Below are 26,086 nucleotides of genomic sequence, written 5' to 3' on the forward strand. Positions count from 1 at the left end.
CCCATCGGCGCTCCCACCTTTGCCCCCCGGCGCTCCCACCTTTGCCCCCCGGCGCTCCCACCTTTGCCCCATCGGCACTCCCACCTTTGCCCCCCAGCGCTCCCACCTTTGCCCCCCCCCCGCGCTCACAGCTTTGCCCCCCCGGCGCTCCCACCTTTGCCCCCCCCCCGGCGCTCCCAGCTTTGCCCCCCCGGCGCTCCCACCTTTGCCTCCCCGGCGCTCACAGCTTTGTCCCCCGTCGCTCACAGCTTTGCCCCCCGGCGCTCACTTCCCCCCGTCCCCTTGGTGTGGGAGATGGGCTCGGGGGCGGGCAGTGGTTGCTGCGTGGTCGCAGGCGGTGCAGGGGGAGGCGGGGTGTATCTCTGTGTGTGTGTGTGTATCAGTGTGTGTGTGTGTGTATCAGTGTGTGTGTATCAGTGTGTGTGTGTGTATGTGTGTGTGTGTGTGTGTGTGTGTATCAGTGTGTGTGTGTTTTTCAGTGTGTGTTTCAGTGTGTGTGTGTTTATCAGTGTGTGTGTGTGTGTGTGTGTGTATCAGTGGGTGTGTGTGTATGTGAATCAGTGTGTGTGTGTGTGTGTGTGTGAATCAGTGTGTGTGTGTGTGTGTGTGTGTATTAGTGTGTGTGTGTGTGTATGTGTGTGTATCAGTGTGTGTGTGTGTGTGTGTGTGTGTGTGTATCAGTGGGTGGGTGTGCGTATCAGTGTGTCTGTATCTGTGTGTGTGTGTGTGTGTGTGTGTGTGTATCAGTGTGTGTGTATCTGTGTGTGTGTGTGTGTGTGTGTGTGTGTATGTGTATCAGTGTGTGTGTGTGTGTGTGTGTGTGTGTGTGTGTGTGTGTGTATGTGTATCAGTGTGTGTGTGTGTGTATGTGTATCAGTGTGTGTGTGTGTGTGTGTGTGTGTGTGTGTGTGTGTGTGTGTGTGTGTGTGTATGTGTATGTGTATCTCTGTGTGTTTGTGTATCTGTGTGTGTGTGTGTATCTGTTTGCGTGTGTATCTGTGTGTATCTGTGTGTGTGTGTGTGTATCAGTGTGTGTGTGTGTGTGTGTGTGTGTGTGTATGTCAGTGTGTGTGTATCAGTGTGTGTGTGTATCAGTTATGTGTGTGTGTGTGTGTATCAGTGTGTGTGTGTGTTTCAGTGTGTGTGTGTGTTTCAGTGTGTGTGTGTGTGTGTGTGTGTGTATCAGTGTGTGTGTGTGTTTCAGTGTGTGTGTGTGTTTCAGTGTGTGTGTGTGTGTGTGTGTGTGTGTCTGTGTGTGTATCAGTGTGTGTGTGTGTGTATTAGTGTGTGTGTGTGTGTGTGTGTGTGTATCAGTGTGTGTGTGTGTGTGTGTGTGTGTGTGTGTGTATCAGTGGGTGTGTATCAGTGGGTGTGTGTGTGTATCAGTGTGTCTGTATGTGTGTGTGTGTGTGTGTGTGTATCAGTGTGGCTTTTTTGGCGATAAGCTGGTGATAAGTGGCTTATCGCTGCTTACTGCATGAGGGCCTTAGGGAGGATTTGTGGTAATCCGGTGGTCAATCCGCAGCTCCAGACTTTGGACGATGACTGGGAAACTCGATAGGCTGCGCCCCTCGCAGTGTGGTCCTCCAGCAATCTGTGGTATGTTGTGGTTCCACTGTAAATCCGGTGTCTCGTCTTGGTCGCGTACCAACTTCCCTTCCGGCGTCAGGACGTATAGTGTGGCAATAGCAACAAGAATCAAGTACTGAGGTGGGGTTGGATCCCCCTCGGTTATTTCTTGTTTTATTAATAAATAATTTACTATATTTTAATCTCTGGTGCGCATTGTGTGCATTTTTCTTCTTGTCTGCACAGTGCTTCAGATGCTGCATCTGAAAAAATGCCGGTGGATCGGGATGTGAGGTAGGGAAGTGACGTCCGCGCCGGAACGTTATTGCCACGCCTCCAAATATTTATTGCCATGCCCCCAATCGCACCCGCTGCATACCCTGCAAAGCCATAAAAAGGCTCAGGCTTCAGCAAGTGTATTGCAGCGTGTGTGCCTTCCCTCCGTCTGAAATACTATAGACGCAGCCTTATCGACGCTTACTAAATAGGCCCGTGTCTCTCTCTCTCTCTCTCTGTGTCTCTGTCTCTCTCTGTGTGTCTCTGTCTCTCTCTGTGTGTCTCTGTCTCTCTCTGTGTGTCTCTGTTTTTCTCTGTGTGTCTCTGTGTGTGTCTCTGTATCTCTGTCTCTCTCTGTGTCTCTGTGTGTGTCTCTGTGTCTCTCAAATCAAATCAGCTTGATTGGCATGTCAAAAGAACATTTCAGTATTGCCAAAGCGTGAGTAATAGGGGGTGTGGGACAATGATTACACGAATACTAGGGGGTACGGTATAATGGTTATACAGTACATTACTTTTGTCTCTCTCTCTCTGTGTCTGTCTCTCTCTCTCTGTGTCTCTCTCTCCCTATGTCCCTCTCTCTGTCTCTCTCTCATTCTCTGTCTCTCTCTCTCTGTGTCTCTCTCTCATTCTCTGTCTCTCTCTCATTCTCTGTCTCTCTCTCATTCTCTGTCTCTCTCTCATTCTCTGTCTCTCTCTCATTCTCTGTCTCTCTCTCATACTCTGCCTCTCTCTCATTCTCTGTCTCTCTCTCATCCCTGTATGATAGGTATGTTCCAACTCTATTTTTTGCTCTTCTTTTCCGTTTGAGAGGAGGGAGTCCCTCACCTCTTCAGCCACACACCAGGAACGCTGGATTGCTTTCAGACGCTCGGAGAGGCGGATACAGTCGTGGATTGCAGGCACTGATTTATCTGGCAAGTACCGCAAACATGCTTGAACAAGGGCCGTAGACATTTTATTTGATGGTTTAGATTATCATTGTCTGTGGTTGTTAGTTATTGGTATTAGAGTTTTTTGATGTTGTTACGAATCAAATACATTTTGAAGTAGTAATCCCCTCCGAACTGGGCATTCCTGGCCAATAATGCCCTGGCTGTAAGAGTTGAAGGGCCCAAGCAAAGCCCCCACCTCTATACACACTAACACTGCAGGGGCATCAGAGTGTCTTGTTGTCATGCCAACTGGGGGTGTCACGTGATGTAATTTGTTTAATAAATTATTTTTTAAGGTGTCCCGGTTTTTCATTTTCGAAATCTGGTCACCCTATTCATCAAGCAGAAAAAGTGAAGAAACAATTGTAGTTTTGCTAATGGACGTCATTTTGGCATATCATTAGCTTTGAGGATACCCATTAATATGAAGAAAAATAACATCGATTCCCAATGTAGCCCCCCTTCCCTGGGCCAATCGCAGATCGGGCCCCCCTCCTCTGTACTAGGGTCTGGCTACGTGTCTGAGTGTGGTGCATACCTGCTGGCAACAGGGGGGCCTGAGTCTCCCGCGATGGTATGGGGGATGACAGGATCAGGTTTCTGGGGTGAATGCCTCCGTCTCATCAGAGCAGGATGAAATTTCTCTTCAGAAGGACTTGGAGAGACTGGAAACGTGGGCAGGTAAATGGCAAATGAGGTTTAATACAGATACATGTAAGGTTATGCATTTGGGATGCAAGAATAAAAAGGCGACTTACAAATTAAATGGAGATATATTGGGGGAATCCTTGATGGAGAAGGATTTAGGAGTGCTTGAAGACAGCAGGCTTAGCAATAGTGCCCAATGTCATGCAGTAGCTGCAAAGGCAAACAAGATCTTATCTTGCATCAAACGGGCAATGGATGGAAGGGAAGTAGACATAATTATGCCCCTTTACAAAGCATTAGTAAGACCACACCTTGAATATGGAGTACAATTTTGGACACCAATCCTAAGAAAAGACATTATGGAACTAGAGAGAGTGCAGAGAAGAGCCACCAAATTAATAAAGGGGATGGACATTCTAACTTATGAGGAGAGGCTAGCTATATTGGATTTATTTACATTAGAAAAGAGGCGTCTAAGAGGGGATATGATAACTATATACAAATATATTCAGGGACAATACAAGGAGCTTTCAAAAGAACTATTCATCCCACGGGCAGTACAAAGGACTCGGGGCCATCCCTTAAGGTTGGAGGAAAGGAAATTTCACCAGCAACAAAGGAAAGGGTTCTTTACAGTAAGGGCAGTTAAAATGTGGAATTCATTACCCATGGAGACTGTGAAGGCAGATACAAAAGATTTGTTCAAAAAAAGGTTGGACATCTTTTTAGATGGGAAAGGTATACAGGGATATACCAAATAAGTATATATGGGAAGGATGTTGATCCAGGGATTAATCCGATTGCCAATTCTTGGAGTCAGGAAGGAATTAATTTTTCCCCTTAATGGGGTTTTTTGTTTGCCTTCCTCTGGATCAATAAGTAAGTATAGATATAGAATAAAGTATCTGTTGTCTGAATTTAGCATAGGTTGAACTTGATGGACGTACGTCTTTTTTCAACCTCATCTACTATGTAACTATGTAACTATGTATGTAATGGTGCAGCGCCTCCATCTCTGAGCCCCAGGAATACGGGTGGAATCCTTCCAGAGAGTCGTCCCCCCCTCGGGGATGAGAGATTCCAGTCTCACACTGTATATCTTTAAAAGCAGCCGCAGCTCTTTATTCACAGCAGCAGAATAGCAGCAACAAGACTGTCAATCAGGTACAGGGTGTCTTCCTCCACACAGGACTGCTCTCCCTCAGGATGGTCTCTGTGTCCCTGCCACCACCCCAGGTCAAGGGCACCCAGGGTGGGGCTAGCTCTTCCCTCACCCCCTAAACAGGGTGAGAGGAATTGGTCCACCTCCCTAACTTAGGTTGCATCAGCTCTACTCAGAGGCTGATGGCTCCCCTTCTCCAACGGCCAATTGATATAGGCTCTCTCTGTCACCCTGGGCCAGCCAGGTGACAGACTCAGCAGACTCTAATTCTGGACTGAACTCTTAACTCTGACACACACTTCTACTAAATAGGAAGTGCACTGCTCTTTATGATATTGGCAGGCACTGCCCCTGTGTCTCTGCCTTCCACACAGGGTCAGGTACCAATTTCAGGAATGTCCCGTTATTAGCGTAAACACAACAGAGTTCCATGGATCTAGCATTAAGACTGTAAGCTCTGCAGGCCAGGGATTTCCTTTCCTATTGTCTGATTTTGTTTGTTGCACTTATTGTACTATAATTCTCTGTACTGTATTGCCTCTCTTATAAAGCGCTATATAAATAAATATTTACATACATAATATATCTTAATGCATCTTAAGACACCTTAGAGTTCCCTCTATAAGACACTTTATGGTCCACTCAAGTGAATAGTCTGTAAGTAGGGTGACCATTCGTCCCGGTTTTGCCGGGACAGTCCCGTTTTTTTTCTGCCCTGTCCCGATTTTAGCTCCATCCCGGTTATGTCCCGGTTTTTGTCCCTGGTCCCGGTATTGCGGGGCAGCGGCGGTGAGGAGAATGCAGCGGCCGGTAAGTATTTTCTATGTGTGTGTGTGTGAATGCTGCCGGGGAGACTGAATGAAGGAGAATGCCGGGGGCGGGACTTAGAATGCCGGCCGGCCTGCATGAGATTGGATGAATGATGATGCCGGGGGCGGGACTTAGAATGCCGGCCGGCCCGCAGGGGATTGGTTGCAGGCAGGTCAGAGGAAGCCGGGGGCGGGACTTGCGCTTTGTGCAGAGCACACGTGTCTTCCCGCTCCCGGCGCCTCTGTTCGCGGTGAGTGTCCCCTGTCTGTCCCGGGTCCCAGCCAAGGGGGGTAATAGGAGGTGGTAGCGGGGGTGCGCCTACCTTTGTACCACCTTGTACCTTTGCCCCCCCGGCGCTCCCACCATTGCCCCCCCGGCGCTCCCACCATTGCCCCATCGGCGCTCCCACCTTTGCCCCCCGGCGCTCCCACCTTTGCCCCCCGGCACTCCCACCTTTGCCCCATCGGCACTCCCACCTTTGCCCCCTGGCGCTCCCACCTTTGCCCCCCCCCGCGCTCACAGCTTTGCCCCCCCGGCGCTCCCACCTTTGCCCCCCCCCCCGACGCTCACAGCTTTGTCCCCCCGGCGCTCCCAGCTTTGCCCCCCCGGCGCTCCCACCTTTGCCCCCCCGGCGCTCACAGCTTTGTCCCCCGTCGCTCACAGCTTTGCCCCCCGGCGCTCACTTCCCCCCGTCCCCTTGGTGTGGGAGATGGGCTCGGGGGCGGGCAGTGGTTGCTGCGCGGTCGCAGGCGGTGCAGGGGGAGGCGGGGTGTATCTCTGTGTGTGTGTGTATCAGTGTGTGTGTGTATCAGTGTGTGTGTGTGTGTGTGTGTGTGTGTGTGTGTGTGTGTGTGTGTGTGTGTGTGTGTATCAGTGTGTGTGTGTTTTTCAGTGTGTGTGTGTGTTTCAGTGTGTGTGTGTTTATCAGTGTGTGTGTGTGTGTGTGTGTGTGTGTATCAGTGGGTGTGTGTGTATGTGAATCAGTGTGTGTGTGTGTGTGTGTGAATCAGTGTGTGTGTGTGTGTGTGTGTGTGTGTGTGTGTGTGTGTATCAGTGGGTGGGTGTGTGTATCAGTGTGTCTGTATCTGTGTGTGTGTGTGTATCTGTGTGTGTGTGTGTGTGTGTGTATGTGTATCAGTGTGTGTGTATGTGTGTGTGAGTGTGTGTGTGTGTGTATGTGTATCAGTGTGTGTGTGTGTGTGTGTGTGTGTGTGTGTGTGTGTGTGTGTGTGTATGTGTATCTCTGTGTGTTTGTGTATCTGTGTGTGTGTGTGTATCTGTGTGCGTGTGTATCTGTGTGTATCTGTGTGTGTGTGTGTGTGTGTGTGTGTGTATCAGTGTGTGTGTGTGTGTGTGTGTCAGTGTGTGTGTATCAGTGTGTGTGTGTATCAGTTATGTGTGTGTGTGTGTGTGTGTATCAGTGTGTGTGTGTGTTTCAGTGTGTGTGTGTTTCAGTGTGTGTGTGTGTGTGTGTGTGTGTGTGTGTGTGTGTGTGTGTGTGTGTGTGTATCAGTGTGTGTGTGTGTGTGTATTAGTGTGTGTGTGTGTGTGTATCAGTGTGTGTGTGTGTGTGTGTGTGTGTGTATCAGTGGGTGTGTGTGTGTATCAGTGTGTCTGTATGTGTGTGTGTGTGTGTGTGTGTATCAGTGTGGCTTTTTTGGCGATAAGCTGGTGATAAGTGGCTTATCGCTGCTTACTGCATGAGGGCCTTAGGGAGAATTTGTTCCTTTAAAGTACACATAGTTTGGCATAGGATTTGGATGTCAGGGTATCAATGTGCAACCCAAATGTTAAATGGGAGTTGAACTATATGCCCAGATATTTCAAACAAGTAACAGGGGCTAGGATGGTTTTAGAGCTGGTTTTTATCTGAAGCTCTGTCATTGGCAGCTTTAGCAATTTAGCTCTGGTCCCAAATACCATTGTTACAGTCTTGTCAGTGTTTAAAATCAGTTTGTTTTGGGAAATCCAGTTTCAAGTCTCAAAAAATCAGATTGAAGTACGTGTTCAAGGTCAGAGAGGTGAGGGCTGCGTGCATATAGGATAAGATCTAAGGCAGGGCTGCACAACACGCGGGCCGCCTGCGGCCCGCCTGGCCTCTCTGTGCGGCCCGCGATGAGATAAAAAAATAAAAAAAAACTTTGAAAAATAAAAAAACTTTGGGAAAAAAAAATGGCGGCGATTCCCCGCGGTCCCGGCGCGCATGCGCAGGGCCCGCTCCTTGCTCCCTAAACCCCCCCCCCCCGCTCGCAACGTGGGACGGAGGGGGAAGTCACAGCCAGCTGAGCTCTTCTGCGGCCGCTCCCCCCCACCTGATCCCAACGTGGATATGTGCAGGGGGGTGCATTGAGGTGAGGTGCATTGAGGTGAGGTGCAGGGGGGTGAGGTGCAGGGGGGTGAGGTGCATTGAGGTGAGGTGCAGGGGGGTGAGGTGCATTGAGGTGAGGTGCAGGGGGGTGAGGTGAGGTGCATTGAGGTGAGGTGCAAGGGGGTGAGGTGAGGTGCATTGAGGTGAGGTGCAGGGGGGTGAGGTGAGGTGCAGGGGGGGTGAGGTGCAGGGGAGGTGATGTGCAGGAGGGGGGAGGTGATGTGCAGGAGGGGTGATGTGAGGTGCAGGGGGTGAGGTGCAGGGGGGTGATTGGAGGTGCAGGGGGGTCATTGGAGGTGCAGGGGGGTTATTGGAGGTGCAGGGGGGTGAGGTGCAGGGGAGGTGATGTGCTGGAGGGGGGAGGTGATGTGCACGAGGGGGGAGGTGATGTGCAGGAGGGGTGATGTGAGGTGCAGGGGGTGAGGTGCAGGGGGTGAGGTGCAGGGGGTGAGGTGCAGGGGTGATTGGAGATGCAGGGGGGTGATTGGAGGTGCAGGGGGGTGATTGGAGGTGCAGGGGGTGATTGGAGGTGCAGGGGGTGATTGGAGGTGCAGGGGGGTGATTGGAGGTGCAGGGGGGTAATTGGAAGTGCAGGGGGGTGATTGGAGGTGCAGGGGGGTGAGGTGCAGGGATGTGATGTGCAGGAGGGGGAGGTGATGAGCAGGAGGGGTGATGTGAGGTGCAGGGGGGTGATGTGAGGTGCAGGGGGGTGATGTGAGGTGCAGGGGGGTGATGTGAGGTGCAGGGGGGTGATGTGAGTTGCAGGGGGGTGATGTGAGGTGCAGGGGGGTGATGTGAGGTGCAGGGGGGTGATATGAGGTGCAGGGGGGTGATGTGAGGTGCAGGGGGGTGATGTGAGGTGCAGGGGGGTCATTGGAGGTGCAGGGGGTGATTGGAAGTGCAGGGGGTGATTGCAGGTGCAGGGGGGTGAGTTGCAGGGATGTGATGTGCAGGAGGGGTGATGTGAGGTGCAGGGGGGTGATTGGAGGTGCAGGGGGGTGATTGGAGGTGCAGGGGGTGATTGGAGGTGCAGGGGGGTGATTGGAGGTGCAGGGGGCTGAGGTGCAGGGGATGTGATGTGCAGGAGGGGGGAGGTTATGTGCAGGAGGGGTGATGTGAGGTGCAGGGGGTGAGGTGCAGGGGTGATTGGAGGTGCAGGAGAGAGTGATGTGAGGTGCAAGGGGAGAGAGTGATGTGAGGTGCAAGGGGAGAGAGTGATGTGAGGTGCAGGGGGGAGAGTGATGTGAGGTGCAGGGGGGGAGAGTGATGTGAGGTGCAGGGGGGGAGAGTGATGTGAGGTGCAGGGGGGGGAGAGTGATGTGAGGTGTAGGGGGGGAGAGTGATGTGAAGTGCAGGGGGAGAGAGTGATGTGAGGTGCAGGGGGGGAGAGTGATGTGAGGTGCAGAGGGAGAGAGTGGTGTGAGGTGCAGGGGGGGAGAGTGGTGTGAGGTGCAGGGGGGGAGAGTGGTGTGAGGTGCAGGGGGGAGAGTGGTGTGAGGTGCAGGGGGAGAGAGTGGTGTGAGGTGCAGGGGGGAAGAGTGGTGTGAGGTGCAGGGGGGAGAGTGGTGTGAGGTGCAGGGGGGGAGAGTGGTGTGAGGTGCAGGGGGGGAGAGTAGTGTGAGGTGCAGGGGGGGAGAGTGGTGTGAGGTGCAGGGGGGAGAGTGGTGTGAGGTGCAGGGGGGGAGAGTAGTGTGAGGTGCAGGGGGGGAGAGTGGTGTGAGGTGCAGGGGGGGAGAAGGATGTGAGGTGCAGGGGGGTGGGATGTGTGTGGTGTGCAGGGGGTTATTGTGTGTTTGATGTGGAGAGGGAGTATTACTGTATGTGTGTGGGTGAGGGGGAGATGGGGGTATGAGAGATAGATGGGGAGTATCGCAAAGGTTGATAGTGAGGGGTTCTGGGGGAGATATGAGGATGATGATGAGGGGTGCTGGAGGAGATATATGAGGATGATGATGATGATGATGAGAGGTGCTGGAGGAGAGATGATGATGATGATGATGATCAGTGTTCGACAAACCTATACATTTGCTCGCCCCGGGCGAGTGGCTTTAACATCGTGGCGAGCTCCTATTGGCCCAAGCAGCACACGTGTGGTACTAGGTGGCGAGTAGATTTTTTTGTTTGGCGAGTAGATTTTTTGGTGATTTGTCGACCACTGATGATGATGATGATTTTACCCGTGTGGCCCAATTTTTTTTTCCTTGGAGCAGTTCGGCCCTTCTCGCTTTACGAGTTGTGCAGGCCTGATCTAAGGCCTCTCACAATAACCCGTTAGGAATATTAATTCCTCATCTATCCGACATAAGTATAAAATATAGTCTACCAAGACCCCTAATACAGAGTTACCCACCTTATACGGGAGCAGCTGCCAGACGAGTATAGTAAATGTATCTTATTTCTTTTACCACTGGACGGCAGCGTGGAGTTGCAAGGAGTGGCGCCCGTAAGGACGACGTGCCAGTTAGGCGGAAGGAGAAGCGCACACACTTTTATGTGAAACGGATATATTTGGGGAGGGATTTAGGAGTCTGAGTGAGAAAATGTATATTTTGTCACAATGGAAAAATGGAAAAATTAACCATTTAAATATGCACAGATTTTATCCCACTTTTGGAAATTAGGGATGTGCCTAAAAGTTTGAGAATGCATCAAGTGCCACCCATGGGCTTTAATGAAGCAGCATTTGTGGGCTAAAGGGAACAGCATTCTGTATAAAGGTATTTTGGGCTCGATATAAATAATTGAAGCCAAAAACTAATATTAAGTAAATTGAGAATGGAAAAAACACAAACGTACAGAATGTGATATTCTGAGAGATCTTACAGATGTTATCAAATCCCGCAATGAATATATAGAAAATGTCTGTATAGAACGAGTCAAACAAGAATACGCAATAAAACGTTTAAAGCTGCAGTTCAGTCTTTTTTTTTTTTTAATTTTTTTTTTTACTTCAATAGTTTCATGTGGGCAATCTCTAATTACCTAAAGAACTGTATAGCTGCAGGTCAATTCGTTCTCCATGTATTGATAGGCGAAATTTGGTGACATAATTAGTGAAGGGATCTGTTTTTTTTCTGCTTCTGTCACTCAGTGGAAGCTCATGAATATTCATGAGCACTCCTGCATTGACATGTGATAGAGGGAGGGCAGGGCTGACAAAGGGGTGTGCCAGGGCTTGTGACAGGACATGAAGGGGCAGTGCCTTAGCAACTGGCTGTTAAAATAGAATACAAGAAAATTGGTCTTTCAAAGTTGTTTTTTTTAAAACAGAAAATGCTAAAAGTATTTTTTCTTAATACAGAACTGATTTATTAAAATAAACCCACACATGCAGGATATTGACTGAACTGCAGCTTTAATTGGGAGATACAGGGGCCACAATTCAGGTCATTTAGCTGAAAGAAGGGAAGCCGGTAGAGCAGGTCAGTCGGTCAGCCAGTAGAGCAGGTCAGCTGGTCAGCCAGTAGAGCAGGTCAGCCGGTAGAGCAGGTCAGCCTGTCAGCCAGTAGAGCAGGTCAGCCGGTCAGCTCTGAGATCAGCATCACTTATATCTCCTAACCTTTGCCCCCTGCATGTAATGCTGCAGAACAGCCTACACTGCATATACTGTACATGAGATACTTAACCCTTTCTTTTCGCTCGACTCTAATCTGAATGATTTGTTAATTGGTTTGTAATTAGAGAGATATTTGTAGCAGAATCCCATGTATGTTCTTTTTACCTTTTTAGATACCGTTTTGTGTAATAAAAGATATGACAGATCTTGCACTTGTGTTTTGGCAGAAATGTATATGTGACCCTATAAACCTTCTTCACACCCGGGCTTGGCAGCGTGACACTAGTGCAGCGTCCTGGGGAAGAATCACTGAGCTGTTAGCAATAGATACAACTGATAGAAAAGACACTACACATAGGTTTGATTAAAGAGAGTATTTTATTTAAATAATTAATCTCTTTGCTGGGAGGGGCCTGCAGCACATTGCAGAGCGATATAGTAACACGCAGAGCAATGCACTGCAGGCCCCTCCGGCAGCGAAGGGGTGAAGACCAATGCAGGGTGTATAAAGATCTCACTGATAATTCATGCACAAAGGGCAGTTTGTTGCTGTGATCCAGAGGAAGGCGAAACATAACCCCTGCTGTGCAATGGGGGGAAAAAATTCCTTCCTGACCCCATTAAATGGCGATCGGGTGGTCCCTGGATCACTGCGCAGTGAGATCAGATGGAGCAGCACAGATCAGCGTTGTTATACACAGGGGCACACTCGGTATATAGAGATGCGGGTGATGGGGCCCTTGTGGCCCTGTGTATAACTCACCTGCTCCCCCATCCCCCTGCATATCTATCCCATTCACCCCTTTTCCTCCCGCATACCTCGCAGGGCCGGCCGTCCATTAGGCGGTCGCCTAGCGCGCAGAGCTCCTAGGGGCGCATTAATAATCATTATTATTTTTTCCTCTTATTATTTCTAATTTATTTATCTTTTTTTTTGAAAATTATTTTTATTTTTTTATCCAGTATTTTGGCGCCTTTTTATTTTTATTTTGCGTCGCTCTGGGGTGCGGTCGCACCCCCTGCAGCCCCGATAGCTATGCCACAGTTTATTTTATTATTTTATTTATCTTATTATTTTTTATACAACTGGGGCACAAATTTTAAGTTTTGCCTCGGGCGCATGAAACGCGTGCTCCGGCCCTGCTCCTTGTTCTCTCTCACCCTCTCACGCCCAATATCCCTATCTCCCTCTAGTACCTGCCCCTCCCGCAGCCTTCCTGATCTTATCTGCGGTCCTGCAGTTAAACCAACTTCTCAGGGCCCCTAGAAAACCCCTGTATCTACGCCCTGGCTCCTCTGCTACCTGCTCCCGGCTTCTTCTCCGCCTAAAAAAGGTGAAGCAGCAGATCCGTCCACACCTCTCGTATTCTCCTTCGCCATGGTCCACCTCGTCGCCAGACTTGACATCCGCTTCGTCGTCTGCCTCATCGGCCGCCTTGTAGCCCACCTCTTCGCACCACTTGACGCCCGCTTTGTCGTATGCCTCATCGTCCGCCTCGTAGCCCGCCTCGTCGTCTGGTGGCACGAAGGGCTCCACCTTCATGCGTGTCCTGACCTGCAGGAGACATGAAGTGTTTGTAACCAGGGACAGTGATACTCTGTATTGCAAGAGCTCCTGTGCCACCTATACCCCCTCCCCAATACCATGTTATACCGCCCTCCACGGGGCAAATACCCGTTATACCCACCTCCCTAGGCCCAGTACCCAGTTATACACCCCTCCCCAGGCCCAATACCCTGTTATACACCCCTCCCAAGGCCCAGTACCCTGTTATACACCCCTCCCCAGTACCCTGTTATACACCCCTCCCCAGGCCCAGTACCCTGTTATACACCCCTCCCCAGTACCCTGTTATACACCCCTCCCCAGGCCCAGTACCCTGTTATACACCCCTCCCCAGTACCCTGTTATACACCCCTCCCCAGGCCCAGTACCCTGTTATACACCCCTCCCCAGTACCCAGTTATACACCCCTCCCCAGGCCCAATACCCTGTTATACACCCCTCCCAAGGCCCAGTACCCTGTTATACACCCCTCTCCAGGCCCAGTACCCTGTTATACACCCCTCCCCAGGCCCAGTACCCTGTTATACACCCCTCCCCAGGCCCAGTTATACACCCCTCCCCAGGCCCAGTACCCTGTTATATACCCCTCCCCAGGCCCAGTACCCTGTTATACACCCCTCCCCAGGCCCAGTACCCTGTTATACGCCCCTCCCCAGGCCCAGTACCCGTTATACCCACCTCACCAGGCCCAGTACCCGTTATACCCACCTCACCAGGCCCAGTACCCATTATATACCCCTCCCCAGAACTCCGTTATACGTCCCTCCCCAGGATCCTTTACACACACACTCCCCAGACGCAGGACCCCCTACGGTGGAGGTGTAATGTCACATGGGTAGTGGAAGGTTTCCCAGAGAAGGTGTCCATGTGTCACAGCTGTTTCATCACCTTGGATGAGAAGTCTCCCTACTCTCTGCCTTTCCTTTCCCTCTCCTGTCAGTCTCTCTCTCCCCCTTTAATCTTATCTCTTTTATTTATCTCTGTCCCTCCTTATTTTTGTTTCTATGTATTTCTCTCCCCTCCCCCATATAAGGCCTGGGACATAGAGGGTTCAGCCGCGCTGAGCCGCGCTCCTGCTCTGCCTCGCCTGCTGAAAATGGTGTTTTATCCTGTCCTTGCAGGCGAGGCAGTGAGCGCGCTCTGGGGGCGGGGTGGAGGCGGAGCAGAGGCAGAGCGGAGGCGTGTCAGGAGGCGGAGCGGGAAGCGGGGCTAGTCACCGAGCGGCAAATTTGAAACTTGCCTGTCTCGGCAAAGTTTCTGAGCCTCTGCACGCATGAGCACGCATGCGGAGGGGGAAACTATAGCTGCGCTGATGACAGATGCAGGGGGTTTGTGCATCTGCTCAGCGCGGCTCAGCCCGCCTCAGCCCGCCTCAGCGAGCTTTAACTTACTAATAGGCCCAGGCCTAATAGGGGCACAAACCTCAGATCTAAGTGTGTGGGGTTCTCTGTGTCTGGAGAGACCCCTAAATGTTCTCTCTTTGTTTGGGGAGACCCCTAAATATTCCCCAGTGTAGCTCGTTTCAAAATAACCCAGAAAAGTAGCCTTGAGCCCTCGGTGACCGGGCGCTATGACCAGAGGGACTAGGCTCTCCCTTACCTGTGAGTGTGGACTACGTCCCCCCTGGCCTTCCCCCCCCTCCCCTCTGGCAGTGACGTGACACAGCCGGGGGAAGGGCCAGGGAGGTTACAATTAGACAGAGGCGCGGGGTCAGTCTACGCCCTGCCATGGGAGTCCCGCCCACCCTGCCCTTTATTGTGAATACTGGTAAATATGTTGGTTGTACGTGTTTAAAAGAAAAAAAATAATAAATAAACAATGAAAATGAATAACAGAAATAAAATAAAAGGTGGCTGGGAGTGGCGAGTGGGCGCGGCTCATTTACACGTGCGTTCCTGGGCCCATTCTCGCCAGACAGGCGGGGCCCGGCTAGGGGGGAGTTACGGGCCATTGGATCGGGTACCTTTGGCCTTTACACAATGAGCGAGCACTCTGGCAGGGGGTTGGCACTAATTAGGTTAATTGAAGTTTTACTAAAAAGCAGTGGCCGCCAGACCTCGTGTTTGTGGTTATTTATGTATTGGTTATGGTGGGGTTTGGGAAGCCAAGGGAAGGGGGGGAAGGAGAGGGGGTCTCACAGTCTCCAAGGTCAAGTTTCTATTTATCAAAAATACATTGAGTTACCTCTGGTTTCCAGGCATCTTCTGGGGGAGTTATCACAGAGACACAGAAACGTCGCTGAGTTTGGGTTAGTAACTCCCTTAACCTCTCAGCAGTTGAATTCCCCCTTGGCGCTAACACGTTAAAAACAAGCGTTGCTATTTCTTTGCATGAAGTTGCAGGTAATTGGAAGAGTTACACAGTGACAGCTATTTTATCACTCGAAACGGTCTTTTCGGTATTGTTCTCGGTCTTATTTCCAGCTTCACATCGGGTATCCATATCCATTCTTCGCCTCTGATCTGTATGCAGGACAATGCTTTAAAGCTGCAGTTCAGTCAATATCCTCCATGTGTGGTTTTTTTAATAAATCAGTTCTGTAGTGAGAAAAAATACTTTTAGCATTTTCTGTTTTTAAAAAAACAACTTTGAAAGACCAATTTTCTTGTATTCTATTTTAACAGCCATTTGCTAAGGCACTGCCCCTTCATGTCCTGTCACAAGCCCTGGCACACCCCTTTGTCAGCCCTGCCCTCCCTCTAGCACATGTCAATGCAGGAGTGCTCATGAATATTCATGAGCTTCCACTGAGAGACAGAAGCAGAAGAAAAACAGATCCCTTCACTAATTATGTCACCAAATTTCACCTATCAATACATGGAGAACGAATTGACCTGCAGCTATACAGTTCTTTAGGTAATTAGAGATTGCCCACATGAAACTATTGAAGTAAAAAAATAAATAAAATAAAAAAAAGACTGAACTGCAGCTTTAATAGGGCCTCTTTGGACTTGAATATTTTGGTTATTGAGGAGGTGGGGGAACAACTTAGCCACACAAGGAAGGATATACTCAAAGTGGAAATCCTCATTGAACAGTCTAGCCCTGGTACGGACGTTGTACAATCATTGGATAGTCTTAAGACCAAGCTGGAAAAAAATTAAAAGTGATCTTATTCACTTTAAGAAGTTGAAATTCAAAAAAGTTGTTAATGACTATAAAGATGGAAGAGTATACCCGTGGCTGAAGCAAGACCCCAAACAACGCAAGAACCAAAGAGGGAGAGCACCTCAGGGAGTCCAAGAAGTCCACACCAGTGACTCTGAAGCCCATTCCTCAACAGAACGTCAGAGAGGCCAAAGTCCGGCCCCTTTTTTAGGCCAATCCAAGGACAAGGAGAAAGGAAAAGGAAAATTGGACGCGGGGGCCAGGGGAAAGGGAAGATCACCCTATCCCCTACGTACAACGGAGCAGAAATGAGTATGGACACCTTGGTTGTTAATCTGTCTGATTACACTCTTAATCAATGTGAAATGTCTGTTTTAGCGAGGGGGCCCTCATATGTACCTACTACATTGTTTAATGATTTTGATTTGGAGGTTGACCTATTTAAATTCGAACGTGTATTTAACCTTAAATCATTTTTTTCTAACAGGTCTACAGAATCGGTGCATTCCAATATCCAACCAGGGACAGGTAATCCTCCTATGAACAACAAGGGACAGTTAATTTGGCCACTGACCAGCAAGGGACAGATAATTCGGCTTCTTATCAAGGTACCAAAATGTGCAAGCTCAAATCCACTTTTGTCCCGCCATTTAAAAATCAATCAGTCAGCACATATATACGACTGGTTAAGGGGGACATTGCAAGGTACAAAAAAACAAACATAGGGCTACTGCACCGACACACTTTATTCGAGCAAATACCCAGTATGTACCTGGCAGATACCTGGAATGCGCCGCTCCTCACCTCTGACAAGCCCCGTTGCGTTTGCCTTCCCAGCCTGGGTTCATGCCTGGCTGACGGGCGGCTGATCTGTTAAATGATAATGATTAGGATTTAATAGGCTGCAATGCTTCGCGTGTCTACCAGATGGCATAAATTCATGAATTGTAATGCAGTATATATATATATACTGTGCAGTATTGCAGCCAGGGGGAATAAAATGCTTCAATCCCTGCCTGGAAAATACCTCAATGCACTCGGGCAGAAAACAGTCACAAACCTCAATACACCCGGGTATATCCGAATTCGTGGGACTAGCCGAGCTCGAATAAAGTGTGTCGCCAGTGTACATACAATATGTCTGTTCAGGAAAAGGAAGCATTAAAAATGTTGACTAATAATAATGAGATTATTATTAAGCGTGCGGACAAGGGGGGTGCCCTAGTAGTGCAGAATTACTCAGATTATAAGGCTGAAACCATCAGACAACTGAGTGACATTAACTGCTACATTAAATTGGATAGGGACCCTACCTTTAACTATGCGAGAGAAATTAAGGAAATTATCCAAATGGGGGTTAATAACCGGTGGATAACAGAGCCTGAATCTGAGTTTCTAACTATGTTGCATCCTAAATGCCCTATTTTCTATACCTTGCCCAAAATACACAAGAATTTAAACAATCCCCTGGGGCGGCCTATTATAGCTGCTATTAATTCATTAAATCAACCCCTTGCAAAATTTGTAGACACATTTCTACAACCTATAGCACAGACAGCCAACTCATACATCAAAGACACGTTTGATTTCCTTGACAAATTAAAAAACTCACCTGGTGATGGGACTAATCATATTCTGGTTAGTTTAGATGTGTCTAGCCTTTATACAATAATCCCCCATGTTGAAGGTCTTGAGATAATCAAGGCCACCCTCATTCGCCATTATAGTGATACTGTTCCAATTGAATACATTATGCTCATTTTACATTTCATTCTCTATAAAAATTATTTTAGATTTGAGAGTGATTTCTTCCTGCAGATTAAGGGGACAGCAATGGGCAGTAATATGGCCCCTGCTTACGCCAACATATACATGACACATTTCGAAGAGCAGTACATCTACAAATCAGACTTTTTAGTGCATATTAAAAGCTATTACAGATATATTGATGATGTTTTTCATATGGACAGGTACGGAGGATCAGCTGTTATCTTTTTTGAGTATCTTAATGGTCTCCATTCACCGGTCCTCCTCACTAATACATGGAGTACACAGCAACTCTCTTTTTTAGATGTCCTCATTACACAGACTAATGGGGAGTTACATACTGATCTTTTTAGAAAGGATACAGACAGAAATGCAATTTTAAGGGCAGATAGCCATCATCCTCCTTCTCTTATTGATGTATTACCTTTTTCACAGAAAGTCCAGGTCTGCAAAATCACGAGCAGGAAGGATCATATTGAACCAGCTATTGGAGAACTACGTGGTAGATTCCTGGCTAGGGGATATCTTCCTGCGTATATCCTCCTGCTGTGTTAGACCGGGCACTGGATAAAGAGGTAAGTGCTACCAAAAATAAGAAGGAGGACGGGCTTGTATTTACCACTATATACAGTCAAGCTGGTGGTTTTATTAAATCTACCATTCTTAAACACTGGCATATTCTGCAAAATGATGATATATTATCTGAAAGTTGCTGTGTACCACCAATGGTGGCATTCAAAAGAGGGAGAAATCTGGCGGATAGCCTGATACATGCAGATAATGAGGGTAACTACAGAACTCCTCATTTTCTGGAGGGTGGCAGACCGGGTAACTTTAGATGCATGAGCTGCTCGGTCTGTAACAGTCTGACTACCGGTAGTCAATTCAGTCACCCCCAAAGCGGGAGGATCATAAAAATCAAAAATAGAATCACATGTAGATCTGAATATGTAGTGTACGTAATAAAGTGTCCATGTGGTCTTCTTTATGTGGGTAAGACCATAAGAATGTTAAAAACAAGGTTCATTGAACATAAAAGTGTAATTCGAAAAGGTACGGATCCCTCTATTCTTGTGCAACACTGTGTGGAACACAATCATAATGTTGCCTCTTTACGCATCATGGGTATTGAGACAGTAGCACCTAGACAAGGCACTCCAGATAGGGAGACTTTCTTATTGAGACGTGAAGCATTCTGGATACATGCTTTAAATACCAGCAATGGTATGGGTCTTAATGAGCAACAGAATTTAAAATGCTTCCTTAATAGAAGGTAATTTTTGTCTTTCTACAGGCATATTTGATCTTGCACCATCCATGGACTCTGCACTTACCAATTGGGAAGATTATCCTACTTGTGTGTTTTTTTTCCCTTCTTTTTTTCCCCTCCCTCCCTCCCCCTTCCCTTCCCTCCCTCCCCCCTCCCCCTTCCCTTCCCTCCCTCCCCCCTCCCCCTTCCCTTCCCTCCCTCCCCCTTCCCCATCCTCCCTTCCCCTTCTCCCCCCCCCTGGTTGTGTGTACCCATTTCTGACCTAGGTATACACACTAGTATATTCTAAATACTGATGTACTGCATATTCTTATGTGGAATTTCACTGTAACTTTGCAGGATTATACTGATGTCATCAGCAGTATACAGTCACATGTTTTTAATAGTATATAGCTGTATTAGTTTTGTGCACATATGCTTTATTAATATTTTGGTGTGTGGTTTATTGACACTTTCAGGGTGATTTATAGGAATGTCTCACTCCTCACTGCTCTGACACTGATCCCATGGCGACGGATACATCTTTGTCCAGCCCTGTAAGTACAGTCTTGATTGGTGCACGCCCGCCCTCCCTTACCCCCCCCCTGACTGCCGGGTCACGCTGACGTCATCATGGGGGAGTGTTCAGTCTGGGGAGAGGTGTGGCTGTGGCTGCAGTCCTCCAAGACAGCTCTATGCTGTATTGCCAGGGATTTAGACCTAGACATCTGACGTCACTAGGGGGCGCCATATGGTAGCTCTGACGTCATCAGGTGGGCGTCAACATCCTGGTTATGTGGCAGAGCGGGGAGGGGTGAGTATCAGGGGGGTGGTATATATTGTGACTGTTTCTTGTGTTTGTAGCCTTCACCTTGACTGCCGAAACGTTGGACTTTATGGCATATTAAACCTCCTTTGAGTAAGACCGTGTGCCTGCTTCTTCTTCTTTGTCCGGCTACAGGAAGGGTCAGGAGACAGGGAGGACAGAGGCAGGAGAACCCCATCTGGCTCCGGCCTTGCCTGTCCCTACGAATACAAACATACAACCCCTCACTGAATAACATAGCCCTAATCCCATGTAATAATCCTGGGTGTAAACAAAATAATGGTTTTATGAATATTGTAATGGTTTATTAGGGACCTAGGAGGTGGCCAGTGGGGCTGTTATGTGTATTTTTGTTTATTGTGGGTAGCGGGGGTGGGTGAACGGGGTATTGGCCCCAAGGATGGGTGTTTAGGCCTACCGGATGGGGGGGTAGCGGGAGGGGTTAACCCCTTCATTACCTTAGCGGTATTAACCGCTAAGTTAAAGAAGAGGTTAAGTCATTCCGCAACCCACTGGCAAGGCCTAAACACCCACCCAGGGCCAAATACCACCTTCACCCACCCCCGCTACACGCTATAAGCCTGGCACGGGTATATAACCCCTTCATTGCCTTGGCGGTAATGAAGTTGCCTGTAAATGCATTTTTTATGCATCGGATTCATGCCGGGGGTCACTGGTGCTGATATTAATGGATATCAGCTCTGGGACACATGCATTTTATTTTCATCGCAGCTTCACCCCACCTTCTTGCCAACTTTTGTGGCTGGACAATTTGGAGAAGAAACAGCCATTTTAAAGTGGCGATCAGCCGCAATAAGCTGATCAGGGCTTATAGAATTGAGCGTGTTTGAAAAACTGGCGATCAGTGCCGAAAAGTGGCTTATCACCGCGCGTCTGCCGATTTTATTTATTTATTTTCCGGCAAAAAAAAAAACGGTTATTTTTGCTCTAATCGCCAGCTTCTCTGGGCTTACTGAATCGCTGTAGGCGATTACTGCATGAGGGCCTTAGGGAGGATTTGTTCCTGTAAAGTACACCTAGTTTGGCATAGGATTTGTATGTCAGGGTATCAATGTGCAACCCAAATGTTAAATGGGAGTTGAACTATATGCCCAAATATTTCAAACCAGTAACAGGGGCTAGGATGGTATTAGAGTTGTTTTTTATCTGAAGCTCTGTCATTGGCAGCTTTAGCAATTTAGCTCTGGTCCCAAATACCATTGTTACAGTCTTGTCAGTGTTTAAAATCAGTTTGTTTTTAGAAATCCAGTTTCAAGTCTCAAAAAATCAGATTGAAGTACGTGTTCAAGGTCAGAGAGGCGAGGGCTGCGTGCATATAGGATAAGATCTAAGGCCTCTCACAATAACCCGTTAGGAATATTAATTCCTCATCTATCCGACATAAGTATAAATATGCTCTACCAAGACCCCTAATACATAGTTACCCACCTTATACGGGAGCAGCTGCCAGACGAGTATAGTAAATGTATCTTATTTCTTTTGCCACTGGAGGGCAGCGTGGAGTTACACGGAGTGGCGCCCGTAAGGACGACGTGCCAGTTAGGCGGAAGGAGAAGCGCACACACTTTTATGTGAAACGGATATATTTGGGGAGGGATTTAGGAGTCTGAGTAACAAAATTAACCATTTCAATATGCACAGATTTTATCCCACTTTTGGAAATTAGGGATGTTGCCTAAAAGTTTGAGAATGCATAAAGTGCCACCCATGGGCTTTAATGAAGCAGCATTTGTGGGCTAAAGGGAACAGCATTCTGTATAAAGGTATTTTGGGCTCGATATAAATAATTGATGCCAAAAACTAATATTAAGTAAATTGAGAATGGAAAAATCTTCAGCACAGACGTACAGAATGTCATATTCTGAGAGATCTTATAGATGTTATCAAATCCCACAATGAATATATAGAAAATGTCTGTATAGAACGAGTCAAACAAGAATATGCCAATAAAACGTTTAATTGGGAGATACAGGGGCCACAATTCGGGTCATTTAGCTGAAAGAATAGAAGCCGGTCAGCCGGTAGAGCAGGTCAGCCGGTCAGCCGGTCAGCCAGTCAGCCAGTAGAGCAGTTCAGCCGGTAGAGCAGGTCAGCCGGTCAGCCAGTAGAGCAGGTCAGCCGGTCAGCTCTGAGATCAGCATTACTTATATCTCCTAAACGTTGCCCCCTGCATGTAATGCTGCAGAACAGCCTACACTGCATATACTGTACATGAGATACTTAACCCTTTCTTTCGCTCGACTCTAATCTGAATGATTTGCTAATTGGTTTGTAATTAGAGAGATATTTGTAACAGAATCCCATGTATGTTCTTTTTACCTTTTTAGATACCGTTTTGTGTAATAAAAGATATGACAGATCAGAGGGTCTTCCTGTTTGCACTCGTGTTTTGGCAGAAGTGTATATGTGACCCTATAAACCTTCTTCACACCCGGCTTGGCAGCGTGACACTAGTGCAGCGTCCTGGGTAAGAATCACTGAGCTGTTAGCAATAGATACAACGGATAGAAAAGACACTACACATAGGTTTGATTAAAGAGAGTATTTTATTGAAATAATTAATCTCTTTGCTGGGAGAGGCCTGCAGCACATTGCAGAGCGATATAGTAACACGCAGAGCAATGCACTGCACGCCCCTCCGGCAGCAAAGGGGTGAAGACCAATGCAGGGTGTATAAAGATCTCACTGATAATTCATGCACAAAGGGCAGTTTTTTGCTGTGATCCAGAGGAAGGCGAAACATAACCCCTGCTGTGCAATGGGGGAAAAAAATTCCTTCCTGACCCCATTAAATGGCGATCGGATGGTCCCTGGATCACTGCGCAGTGAGATCAGATGGAGCAGCACAGATCAGCATTGTTATACACAGGGGCACACTCAGTATATAGAGATGCGGGTGATGGGGCCCTTGTGCCCCTGTGTATAACTCACCTGCTCCCCCATCCCTCTGCATATCTATCCCATTCACCCCTTTTCCTCGCCGGCCATTAGGCGGTCGCCTAGCGCGCAGAGCTCCTAGGGGCGCATTAAAAATCATTATTATTTTTTCCTCTTATTATTTTATTTATTTATCTTTTTTTTTAAATTATTATTCTTTTTTTTATCCAGTATTTTGGCGCCCTTTTATTTTTATTTTGCGTCGCGCTGGGGTGCGGTCGCACCCTCTGCAGCCCCGATAGCTACGCCACTGTTTATTTTATTATTTTATTTATCTTATTATTTTTTATACAACTGGGGCACAAATTTTAAGTTTCGCCTCGGGCGCATGAAACCCGTGCTCCGGCCCTGCTCCTTGTTCTCTCTCACCCTCTCACGCCCAATATCCCTATCTCCCTCTAGTACCTGCCCCTCCCGCAGCCTTCCTGATCTTATCTGCCTCTCCTGCGGTCAAACCAACTTCTCAGGGCCCCTAGAATACCCCTGTATCTATGCCCTGGCTCCTCTGCTACCTGCTCCTGGCTTCTTCTCCGCCTAAAAAAGGTGAAGCAGCAGATCTGTCCGCACCTCTCGTATTCTCCTACCTGCTCCCGGGGTCTTCTCCGCCTAAAAAAGATGAAACAGCAGATCCGGCCACACCTGTCGTATGCTCCTTGGTCATCGTACACCACGTCTGCGTCATCGGCCGCCTTGTAGCCCACCTCATTGTTCCACTTGACGCCCGCTTTGTCGTATGCCTCGTCGTCCGCCTCGTAGCCCGCCTCGTCGTCTGGTAGCACAAAGGGCACCACCTTCGTGCGTGTCCTGATCTGCAGGAGACATGAAGTGTTTATAACCAGGGACAGTGATACTCTGTATCGCAAGAGCTCCTGTGCCACTTATACCCCATCCCCAATACCACGTTATACCGCCCTCCACAGGGCAAATACCCGTTATACCCACCTCCCCAGGCCCAGTACCCAGTTATACAACCCTCCCAAGGCCCAGTACCCTGTTATACGCCCCTCCCCAGGCCCAGTACTCGTTATACCCACCTCACCAGGCCCAGTACCCGTTATACCCACCTCACCAGGCCCAGTACCCATTATATACCCCTCCCCAGAAGGTCATGTTTCTATTTATCAAAAATACATTGAGTTACCTCTGGTTTTCAGGCATGTCCTGGGGGAGTTATCACAGAGACACAGAAACGTCGCTGAGTTTGGTGAGTAACTCCCTTAACCTCTCAGCAGTTGAATTCCCCATTAGGCGCTTAGCACGTTAAAAACAAGCGTTGCTATTTCTCTGCATGAAGTTGCAGGTAATTGGAAGAGTTACACAGTGACGGCTATTTCATCACTCACCTTCTTCCCCCGAAACGGTCTTTTCTGTCTTATTTCCGGCTTCACATCGGATATCCATATCCATTCTTGGCCTCTGATCTGTATGCAATACAATGCTTTAAGACAGGGTTGCACAACCTTTTCCCCCTGCTCCCCCCTCCACCTTCCCCACCTTGTCTCCGACGTTCTGATGTAACGACGTCATGTGATATCACGTTGCTATGGCAATGCCACATCATGTGACGCCACGTTGCTGTCGCCAGAAGCCGCCGGAGACAAGGAAAGGGAACTTACAGAGGCCTTGCGCGCGATCTCCGGCATTTAATTTAAATGCTGTGGGGAAGAGCGAGGGGCCACTGTAAGCGCCGAGCCCCTCCTCCCAAGAAAATGTCGTGCCCCTCGATTTGCGCACCCCTGCTTTAAGAGATATTCTGGGACCCTCCAACGGACCCTTCCTCATATTGACTGACCTTGCAGTGCTCTGCACTGACTTGCACTGAAATGCTATGGTGCCTCTCAAAATACCATGCTAACTCATTCTGAACATACATGTGTCCTTTCTACATGTTACTCAGCTTGTATGGGCCACAGACAGCTTTCCCGGGGTCCAGGACTAGTTTCCACCGGAGACACTCACCCATGGGTCGGCGACTTTGCGAGAACCCACCCCCCCCAACCTGTTTTCTCTTGCACTGCCATAGACAACAACATTTCGGCCTGCTGGTCTTTCTCAGGTAAAGTGGCTAAACCCACTAAATCCAGCAAAGAAAGGCCAGCAGCCGAAACATTGTAGTCTGTGGCACAATAAATTATCTTTTTTTATTCAAATCCGTGTGCCCTTTCCCATCAATCATATTGTATCCATTGGACGAAATGCCGGTCTTCCCTGACCGGTAAAAGTATCACTACTTATTGTTTTTTTTTGGTGTGCAGCAAATCCCCATCATTTTTGCGTTCTCTTGCTCTGCCCCAATCTGACACACCACCTTGCTCTCTCACCCCCCTCTTAGACTCCCCCGTCACCCTTTCCTTCCTCAAAGGTTGTCCTTTAATCAGATCTTACCCAAATTGTCTCCATCTCCCTTGGAAATGTTCTGTCTTTAAGCTGTGCGGCTCCTCTTGATCCGAACTTTCTTAGCTGACCCCTTTAGGTTTCGGCTCCGAGGGTCTAAAAAATAAGCGACTCCGAAAAGATGTGAAATATGCGCACGGGTCCTAATGGGGCACTGAGGGGGAGACTTAAATACTAGTAAATATAATCTACTGTGCTAACAAATATAATCTATTAACTAAGAAATATAATTTATTAAACTAAGAAATATAATTTATTAAACTAAGAAATATAACTTATCAAACTAAGAAATATAACTTATTAAACTAAGAAATATAATTTATTAAACTAAGAAATATAACTTATTAAACTAAGAAATATAATTTATTAAACTAAGAAATATAACTTATTAAACTAAGAAATATAACTTATTAAACTTAGAAATATAATCTATTAAACTAAATAAATATCTATTAAACTAAATAAATATCTATTCAACTAAATAAATATAATCTATTTAAAAACAATACAATAAAAAGCTGGAGAAATGATACGTCAACCAAGCCACAGATGTGATGCCAATGAGCGTTGAACTCCTTGCAGATCCACCGTCAGCTGGTTGTGGCAGAAAGTGGTGACATACAGTAGAACAGAGTGGTTGAGCTGTAACCACGGCAGTCAGGTCAGAAATCAACACAATATTTTTTGAAATTTAGAATGAGAATGTTCAGTATGTCACATTCTGGGCTCAGACTCTGAGCCCTGTCACATGTTAGCAGCTTGTGATAATAGAAAGGATCCATATACTGGGATGTGATAAGAAACATGAAGGTCATTTTATACTGGGTCCCATAACCTGCTTTATATGAAGTATCATTTTACACTAATTAGTAGAGATGTTACATTTTGAAAAA

At 47.9% G+C, this 26,086-nt stretch overlaps 1 protein-coding gene across 6 annotated transcripts in view; it reads left to right on the top strand.

Annotated features, from left to right (window-relative positions):
- Window positions 1–16,493: 16,493 nt before the first annotated feature.
- AP1S3 (adaptor related protein complex 1 subunit sigma 3) overlaps window positions 16,494–26,086 on the top strand; it is a 146,836-nt gene continuing 137,243 nt past the window's right edge. For 3 of the 6 annotated variants that reach the window (XM_075569652.1, XM_075569656.1, XM_075569655.1), the window contains exons 1-4: window positions 16,502–16,607; window positions 18,202–18,341; window positions 19,495–19,572; window positions 22,190–22,329. The gene's annotated coding sequence lies outside the window, so the exon portion shown is untranslated. Of the gene's footprint in view, window positions 16,608–18,201; window positions 18,342–19,494; window positions 19,573–22,189; window positions 22,330–26,086 lie in introns of all 6 variants that reach the window. The other 3 variants (XM_075569659.1, XM_075569661.1, XM_075569654.1) reach the window with 3 other exon arrangements.

Source organism: Ascaphus truei, chromosome 14 (assembly GCF_040206685.1).
Source record: "Ascaphus truei isolate aAscTru1 chromosome 14, aAscTru1.hap1, whole genome shotgun sequence".
In the NCBI taxonomy this organism is placed as follows: Eukaryota; Metazoa; Chordata; class Amphibia; order Anura; family Ascaphidae; genus Ascaphus; species Ascaphus truei.